This window comes from Medicago sativa, chromosome 6 (genome assembly GCF_051527215.1).
Source record: "Medicago sativa cultivar Bolivia chromosome 6, Bolivia_mono, whole genome shotgun sequence".
Classification (NCBI taxonomy): Eukaryota; Viridiplantae; Streptophyta; class Magnoliopsida; order Fabales; family Fabaceae; genus Medicago; species Medicago sativa.
In genome coordinates, this window is record NC_140754.1 from 41,535,085 (window position 1) to 41,543,431 (window position 8,347).

General features: G+C 35.1%; 1 long non-coding RNA gene across 1 annotated transcript; it reads right to left on the minus strand.

Annotated features, from left to right (window-relative positions):
- Positions 1 to 1,976, minus strand: LOC146915203 (uncharacterized). The gene is made up of 2 exons (XR_015014505.1): positions 976 to 1,976; positions 1 to 804 (listed from the first exon to the last, which is right to left on the minus strand). It is a non-coding gene; the product is annotated as an uncharacterized LOC146915203 (long non-coding RNA).
- Positions 1,977 to 8,347: the final 6,371 nt, after the last annotated feature.

Here is an 8,347-nt window from a genome sequence, read left to right on the forward strand (position 1 = left end):
TTCTTTTCCTATTTCTATGGGTTCTTTAACTAAAAAACAAAAACTATGCAAAATGTACCCAAAAAACACCTCCAATGGTTGCCGCCATGGATATAACTGACTCACATTGCCATAACAGCATGTCAACACTTTCCTTGTCGTCACCAACACACCGTCATCTAAACAACTTATCTATGTCGATGTCGCTGACTCACCAATGGTCCTATTCGTTGTTTAATGCATGATGTATAAATACAGAACATGGATACAGAACATGGAAATGATGTAAATGATAGTCAATCAATTACCTACGAGCTATAAGATTTAAACCTGATTCCACCATATCCATATCATTTAATCTATCTCATTTGTGGTGGGATATCTAAGTTGGAGCATCAACTAGCGTATTCTCGCTAAGTTGGGACATCTTTGAATTTATGTACAATAACCCGCCGTATCCAACTTTGCAAGGCTAAGATCCAACTTTTTCAGTTTGGCTGCATTAGGGAACACAAATTCTTTATTAAAAATATTTGTCAAACTCAATCGACTTAAGTTTGCTGGTAATTACAGCAAGATAATTCTCTAGATCTTCATCATTGGGACCTCCACCAAATTCTTCTAGAGAAGATGCATATCCAAAAAAGTTCTCAAGTGTCCTGAATGTTGATTCCCACCTTGCCAATATCAGTTATGTTTGAGTAAAGGTTAGTTTGGTAAAAATTTAGTGTCTCAAGAACTGTATTATTTAAAGCAAGGTCATGAAGCCATTTTCCATCATTCTCATCAACTATGCTGTTCTCCATAGACAAGACTCTTAAATTCCTGTCAGAATGAAAAATTCATTCAAAATTTAGTAACATCGAGGTAGGTTGCAACATAAAAAATTATGATGTCAGCTCCATGAAAATCAATTTAGTAACCATTGATTTATAAAAACAAGCATAGGTTACTGCTTCCAAGTTCCAATAATATACTTATAAAATGACTACTTACTTGCAATTCTGACAAATATGGCGAAGTACATCAATGGAAAAGCCAGAACACTCGCGAAGCATAAGAGAATAAATATTCAGTTCGGAAAGTTTCAAAAGATCATTATTGCCAACGACCATCCTCTTGAAGTACAGTTCCTTCAAACAATGAAAATGATGAAGCTCATCAACCCATGGAGTAACAGACGGTATCAACTTAAATATGTCCACTCCAGGTTCCCTTTGAGGTTCAAAGTTCCAAATTAGGAAAGTCTAAACTCTTTGTGGCGTGGTGGACTAGAACATACCAAGCTTGACGTGCTTCCGTGTTGTTGAATCAATCTCCCACCATAGAAATCGTGGCTCTATCTTTGGCATTGTGGATGTATTGTGTCACAATGTTGAGAATTTCGTTGGAATGTCGGCATTGATTCTCTTGACTGCGGGATTCTCCATACCTAAAAATGATTCTTATGATCAAAGAAAATTCATAGAGTGATGACTACGTCGATAAGAATGAGTAGCATCAAAGGATTAATTTCAGGTATGGAGAATCTTGCCGTCAAAAGAATCAATGCCGACATTTCCAACGAAATTCTCAACATTGTGATACAATACATCCACAATGCCGAAGATAGAGCCAAGATTTATATGGTGTGTAAGCAATGGTGGGAGATTGATTCAACAACGAAGCACGTCAAGATTGGTATGTTCTACTCCACCATGCCACAAAGAGTCCAGACGCGGTTTCCTAATTTGAAATCGTTGAAACTCAAAGGGAAACCTAGAGTAGACATATTTGAGTTGATACCCGCAAATTGGGGAGGGTCTGTTACTCCATGAGTTGATGATCTTCATCATTTTCATCGTTACCTCATTGAAGCTGGTTGGTTCTTGAACTTTCTCAAAGGGTCACAGAATAATGGCGGTTGTATAAAATGTTTGATTAACTTGAAGAGGTGAGTGATATTGGTTAATTGAGAATAATTGGGAAGTGAGAAGAGATTAGGATAAGGATGAATGAAGAGGAGAATGAGTGAGAAAATTGTGAGTTATGGCATGGCTTTATATAGCAAATTTTGGCTTTGTCATGTGTATTGTTTCATAAGAATATTAAACTAACTTTTCTTTTATAAAAAGAACATGACGATATCCATGAAGAAAAATGTAAAATTTTAAGTGCAAATGAGATTTTTTATTTTTTTTAATTGTTTTTATTTCTTCTGATTTTTTAGTGGGCTAGGACCAGTAGAAGGCCATAATAATGTGTGGAATATTAGTTGGAAAAGAGGGAGGTTCTTTTCTTAACAGCTAGGAAGTTGAGCAAAATACTTCTTCCTCAAAAGAATTTAGGAGAACTAAATGAACACGCTACCATTTCTAAAGGCAGACCTTGAAAGATAAGTTGGTCAAAAGAAAGCAAACAACAAGTTCCTCTTTTCCTTTTTCCCTTTCTTTTGTTCTTTTCTTTATTCTCTACTCTTACTAATTATAAAAACTCCTTCAAGTATATTTTGAGTAACATAGTGCAGATACTATTTTGAAATTTTGATACATTAAGGAACTATTGTGACTACTCGTTATATATTTAGGGACCAAATGAGTTTTACCTCGTGTTTATTTAGCAATTATACATTATGAAATTTAGTTTTAAATAAAATTTTAAACTCATTTTTGTAATCATACATGAATGTATCCAAATATAAATCAATTTACATTCAACTTAATTTTGTCAAATCAGTTCTTAAGCGCGTACATCAGAGGAACCGAAACGCACATTTCTCCCTTTGTGCTACAAGATGTTTGGATCGCCATTCGTCGATGTGCTTTCGTTAGTTCAACTCATGTTTCGCTTAAAGCTACCGCTCCTAGTTTTGTGAATCAATGTTGTTAGCTTGATCTGGTGCCCATTTTGTCGTTGAATGTCCACTATGTTCGGTGCTAACTGCTAAGTGTTTAAGAATGTAGGATAGATTAATGGTTAACGATATATTTAGAAAATAAATAGTAAATGAATCATTGTTTTATATTTAAAATTTTAAAAAGGTGAGGAGGGAGTAATACATTTTAACTAATTTTTGGACAAATGTAATACTTGGTAAAGGTTAACATATGTTGTAGGATACCTTTAAGGTTGGAGGAAGGTTCTCTATGATTTGGTTTGACGGAGGAATAATTGTTGGGATCAGAGAGCGCAATGCGGAATATGCGGAAGCGTAATTTATCTCTAGTAAAAACTGTAAATGAGAACATCATAGTTTTAACGTGGAAAACTCCTCTTAATGTGAGAGAATAAAAACCACGGGACCTAGTCCGGCCAAAAACTTCCTATCACAATAATGGTTACAATCAATGTCTTCCCAAACCTCTAGGAACTGACGATCATCAAATAATCACCAACTATGGTGATTCTATCAACCAGAGAGCAAACCCTAAATAGGTATTCCAAACAGACACAAAGAGAAAACAAAACTACCTAGAAAAATTATCTAAGTATCAAACTAGGTAACAAAAATAACATACTCAAATTTCAGCCGAAACGGAGATCGTTTGCCGAACACACTTTTGTCACCGGAACCCACAAATCTACCTCTTCTGTCGAACAGCTCTCTCACAATATTTTGTTACTGTGCGGCTACCTATATTTCTTCACGCCACTCACAGTTTTTCAAGTAGGGATTTTAATTAACCCATTCACATGGGTTTTATAATCTACCCCTTTTATATTCACACCACACATGGGTTTTATTAACCCATTCACACACTCACGTGGCTAATAAGCCCAAAAACACACACACTTTATTTATTTATTTATTTTTTCTTAAATAAATGTGTGGCTCCCACTTGAGGAGTGACCCACCCAACAATTCTCCCCCTAACGACTCAAGTGGCGCAATCAGTTGTCTTTTCATCAACAACTATGCCGCAAACATCAACATTCTCCATTTCTTCAGAATCAATATCAGGTGCTCTATCATCAAGTGCAATAGCAGCTCCTTTAGCAGTGTACCTCTTTAAAGGCTTTCTAACTTGGGTGGTATTTATCTGTGCAACAGGCTCAACCTCAGACTGCACCTCTCCCCCGTGACAAATTTCACGGTCTTTATCATGAGTTGGATAATCAACAATAACTCTATCAATGTCTTTCAACCGCTGGTCTTCAATGAACTCAGCCTCACAACATCTGATATGTTTCTTCAAAACGGGATTATACAACCTGTAACCAATTCAATCTAGGCCATAGCCTAAAAGCGCACACTGTTGGCTCTTCACAAAAGCTTTGCATCCAAAAACACGTAAATGGTCATAAGAAACATTCTTACCTGACCAAATCATTCAAGAAAGACTTGGGTTTACACCTTGAAGAGTAAAAATGATGTTTTGAGCATGTTTAAGAAATTTAAGGTTCAGTTGAGCTTGAAACTTGGAAGAAGTTGAAGTGCATATGCATAGATAATGGAGGTGACTTTCTAGGAAAAATTGGAGCTTATTGTAGAGAGCACTTGATTAGATATCAGAGGTCTCTACGGTTTAATGGTGTTGCTGAACGGACGAATAAAGTATTTGTTGAAAGAATTAATTGTTTGTTGTTAGATGGAGAGCTTCCAGAATAAGGACACACATGGTGAAAGATTCAAGACATGCACAATTGTGCTCAATGCTGTTCCCCAAAATGATTCTGGAATGATTCAAAACATATAAGTGGAAGAAAATAGTTAATGATCATTAAAGCTAAGTAAGACATGCACATTGTGAAAAGACTAATTTGTATATGTCTGTCAGCCAACCATAATTTATGAGGCTGCAGCAGATGATCTTTGAGTCTTCAAGGGAGTAATAAGCAAGAAAAGAAGAATTAAGTTAATACCACTAATTCGTTTTTTGGTCCAGCAAGGGACCCAAAAACAATTTAACCACATAAAAGATTTTCAGGTGACGAAAAAAAAAGACGTGTATTCAAATACATTTTTACGTGTAAACACCAGATGCTGCAGCAGGATCCAAAATCATTTTTTTTGCTCTTGCTGGAATGATGACAAACGGAAAAAGAGGAAACTTGATCAATTACTGCATTTCTTTACTCTACTTTCTCTGTGTGAGACTGAGAGGGATTGCTTCTATGGTATTATTCTTGTAACTAGTGAAAGTGAAAGTAAGGAATAAAGAAACAAAAGGAAAAAAAAGGAGTTCTAGTATCCATCAAACAGATCAAATTCTTAAATATTTTCACATGTAATAGTTTACAAAATAAAGATACAAAATCAGTTCGCATATTTATTTTTTCATTGAGAAATAAAATTTTGGAATTTTTCAGCCAACCATTTGCATTTAATCAAAGACCACATATCGTTTTTTAAACTACATGAACTCTACTTCGTAGCCCTCACTTCTAAATCATATGTCAATTTTTGTAAGTTATGTTGTTTGTGCCATCCCTATATAACCCTTCACACATTTGTGTGTTTCCACATCCAAGCTTCAGCGCCTTCTATTTGCATTTCATTCATGTAAATAATATTCTAAGAATAAGAAAAAGAGTAAGAATAGTTGATATTATAGAGGAATGGGATGCGAGATAAGGTTGAATGAGGTGACGAAAAAACGGTTATACATATCCTGCTGGGAACGAGCTATTAATGATTTCAAGCAACTCCGTAGTAACAGAAAATACATAACATGGAAATAATGGTAATGGTAGTTAATCAAATACCTATGAGCTATAAGATTTAAACCTGATTGCACCATATCCATATATATCATTTAATTATTGCATTTTCAATTCCATTTTGTTTGAACTTTTGCCTTATTAGTAACAAAATTATTTCCTTTTACATATACCTACATTCATATAAAATTGGACTTGGAGTTAGGATGTTTCCATTTTCTAGTTTAACGGTGCAGTCTCAGCAAGAAGAAGGGAGTGTAAAAGGTTCACCATAAGAATTAGTATAATCAATCACAACCATTAGTTACTAGTGAAATCAAGGGTCAATATTTGGAGTAAGTCATTAGACTTACGCTTGGAGTCAAATGATCCCTTAATGAAGGGCCAATCTCATATGAATGTATAATCCACAAAATTAATGTCTTGTGTCGACTATTTCATGTATCTTTTGGTGTCATGGTGCGTATGTAAGTATCACAGTGATCCGCTGTGATTTTGCAGAAGCTACAAAGTGTTATTTTTCCAAAATTAGCGTATGTCAAAATATGGCATAGAAGAAAAGGAAAATGAAGTTTATTTTAAGCAATAAGCTCTGCTATGAAGAAATGTTGCGTGTTTCCATTAATTGAAATGCTGAACGTGGATTATTTCAAGTTTCTCAAGTGTTGGACAACCTTGGGAAAGTATCAAGAGGCCTACATTACTTCCACCAACATTATCAAGAGTACTGCATCAGTTAAGCCGCTGTCTACTTCAAGATACAAAGAAAATTTTCTAAGATTTCTACAAGCTCTCAGTAAATCTCTCAATCCATTGTCAAGTGGAAAATGGCTTATATTCTACTGGATGATCAAGGTGAGGCGAAAGTCATAGGTTTATCAAGTGAGTACCGATTTCTGCTAGCGATTCATTTGTGATGTTAGGTGCATAAATAGCAAGGTATTCGAGCTCTTGACAGCAATGTGATTACTCAGAATATGTAGAATTGCCTAGAATATGATTAAAAAAGCTTATGTTTCTTCCAACACCCACTCTCATTACCGGAAGAGCTGGTGTTAGCACGGCATCCGGAAGATCCGTTCGTTGTCCAGCAAGGGAGCGATACATCAATATTACCAACAGTTTCTAATGGGATGACCTCAATATTTAAATTGGGTTGATCCATTGCAAAAAGATGATGCCCAGTAGGTAATGATTCCTGATATCCTTGTACCGATTTTGCCAAGAAGTAACCATCTCAAGTTTGGACTGTATTGTTCAGTGTAATCTAGGCCTACATCTGTTAAGCCGCCGTCTACTTTGAGTCATATAATCAATATCACCAACAGTTTCTAATGGGATAACCTCAATATTTAAATTGGGTTGATCCATTGCAAAAAGATGATGCCCAGTAGGTGACGATTCCTGATATCCTTGTACCCAAAGATACTTGAAATATTGCAGTCTTGTTTCAGCATTTACTTTGAACAAGCTAGTTGCAGCATGTCCACTCTAGATCCTAACTTCTCGACTGAACAGGAGTATGGAAGAAACTACGTCTCTGTCTTTCGCGCTGTCTATAACTTTGGAATGGTCCACATTCATTCTTTGGACAACGGGATTCTCCAAACCTGAAAATTATTTTTATGAGCAAAGCTGAAACTTATCACGCAGGATGAAACAAGAAAAATCATATACTCCTTGAAAAAGAACATTGCAATCATAATTTTTCTTAGGACATACATTTGTATATGCGATAGAACTCAGTAAGACATACAACTACGAACATCAATTACTATTTAGGAAAAAAGAACAAAATCAAGGACGCATACCTCTTTGAAGAAGCTGGTTGGTTCTTGTACTTTGTCAATAGGTCATCTGGGAATAAAGTCTCTTTCACAGAATACTTTAGAGACTCAAAAAATGGTTGATGTGGTGGTATAGCCACACGGTGCACACTCTCAACGTTCATTCCTTAGTTGGTTATAGCAAGCACTTGCTAAGACTGTATATTATATTACACAAGTTACCTAAATAATGTTTGATTACAACTTGAAGGGGTGAGTGATATTTGTTAATTGAGAAGAAGTGGGAAGTGAGAAGAGATTAGGATAAGGATGAAGGAAGAGGAGAATGAGTACTGAGAATTGTGAATTATGGTATGGCTTTATATAGGAAATTTTCTACCAAAAAACAAATAATTTGTTGAGTGAAAAAAATGACTGCAACACCAATTTTTTTTTGCAGACTCACTTTAAAGGTGCTAGACTCATCTTATTACAAGAATAAGGTTAAGGTATCATGCTTGTCATTTATCGGACAAGGACGTTATGGTGGGGCATCAATGAAGATTGAAACATGGGTACAATGTAATGTGTTGCTTTGAAGTAATGAATTACAAGTTAGGAATAAAGAAAAGAAAAAAAGCAAAGGAGGAAACATGTTCCACTTTAGTTCTTGTTGTGACTGTAGTAAATATTTTATTACTCTGTAAAATAGTGTATATGGTGTAGAAGAAATCACTTCGGTATTCCAAAAGGGAAGAAACTAAAGATTTATCACTAAGCAAGAAATTGAGCTGAATGCTCAATAACAACAGACTAATCTTGTTGATTTTTATTTTTTAGGAATTTTTTTTTTTAAATAGTGAGGTTACAATACAATTAAAGGAAAAACTCTTAAAAAAAGAAAAATACAATTGCAGGAAAAACTCTTAAAAAGAATATTGCAATCGTAATTTTTCTAATAG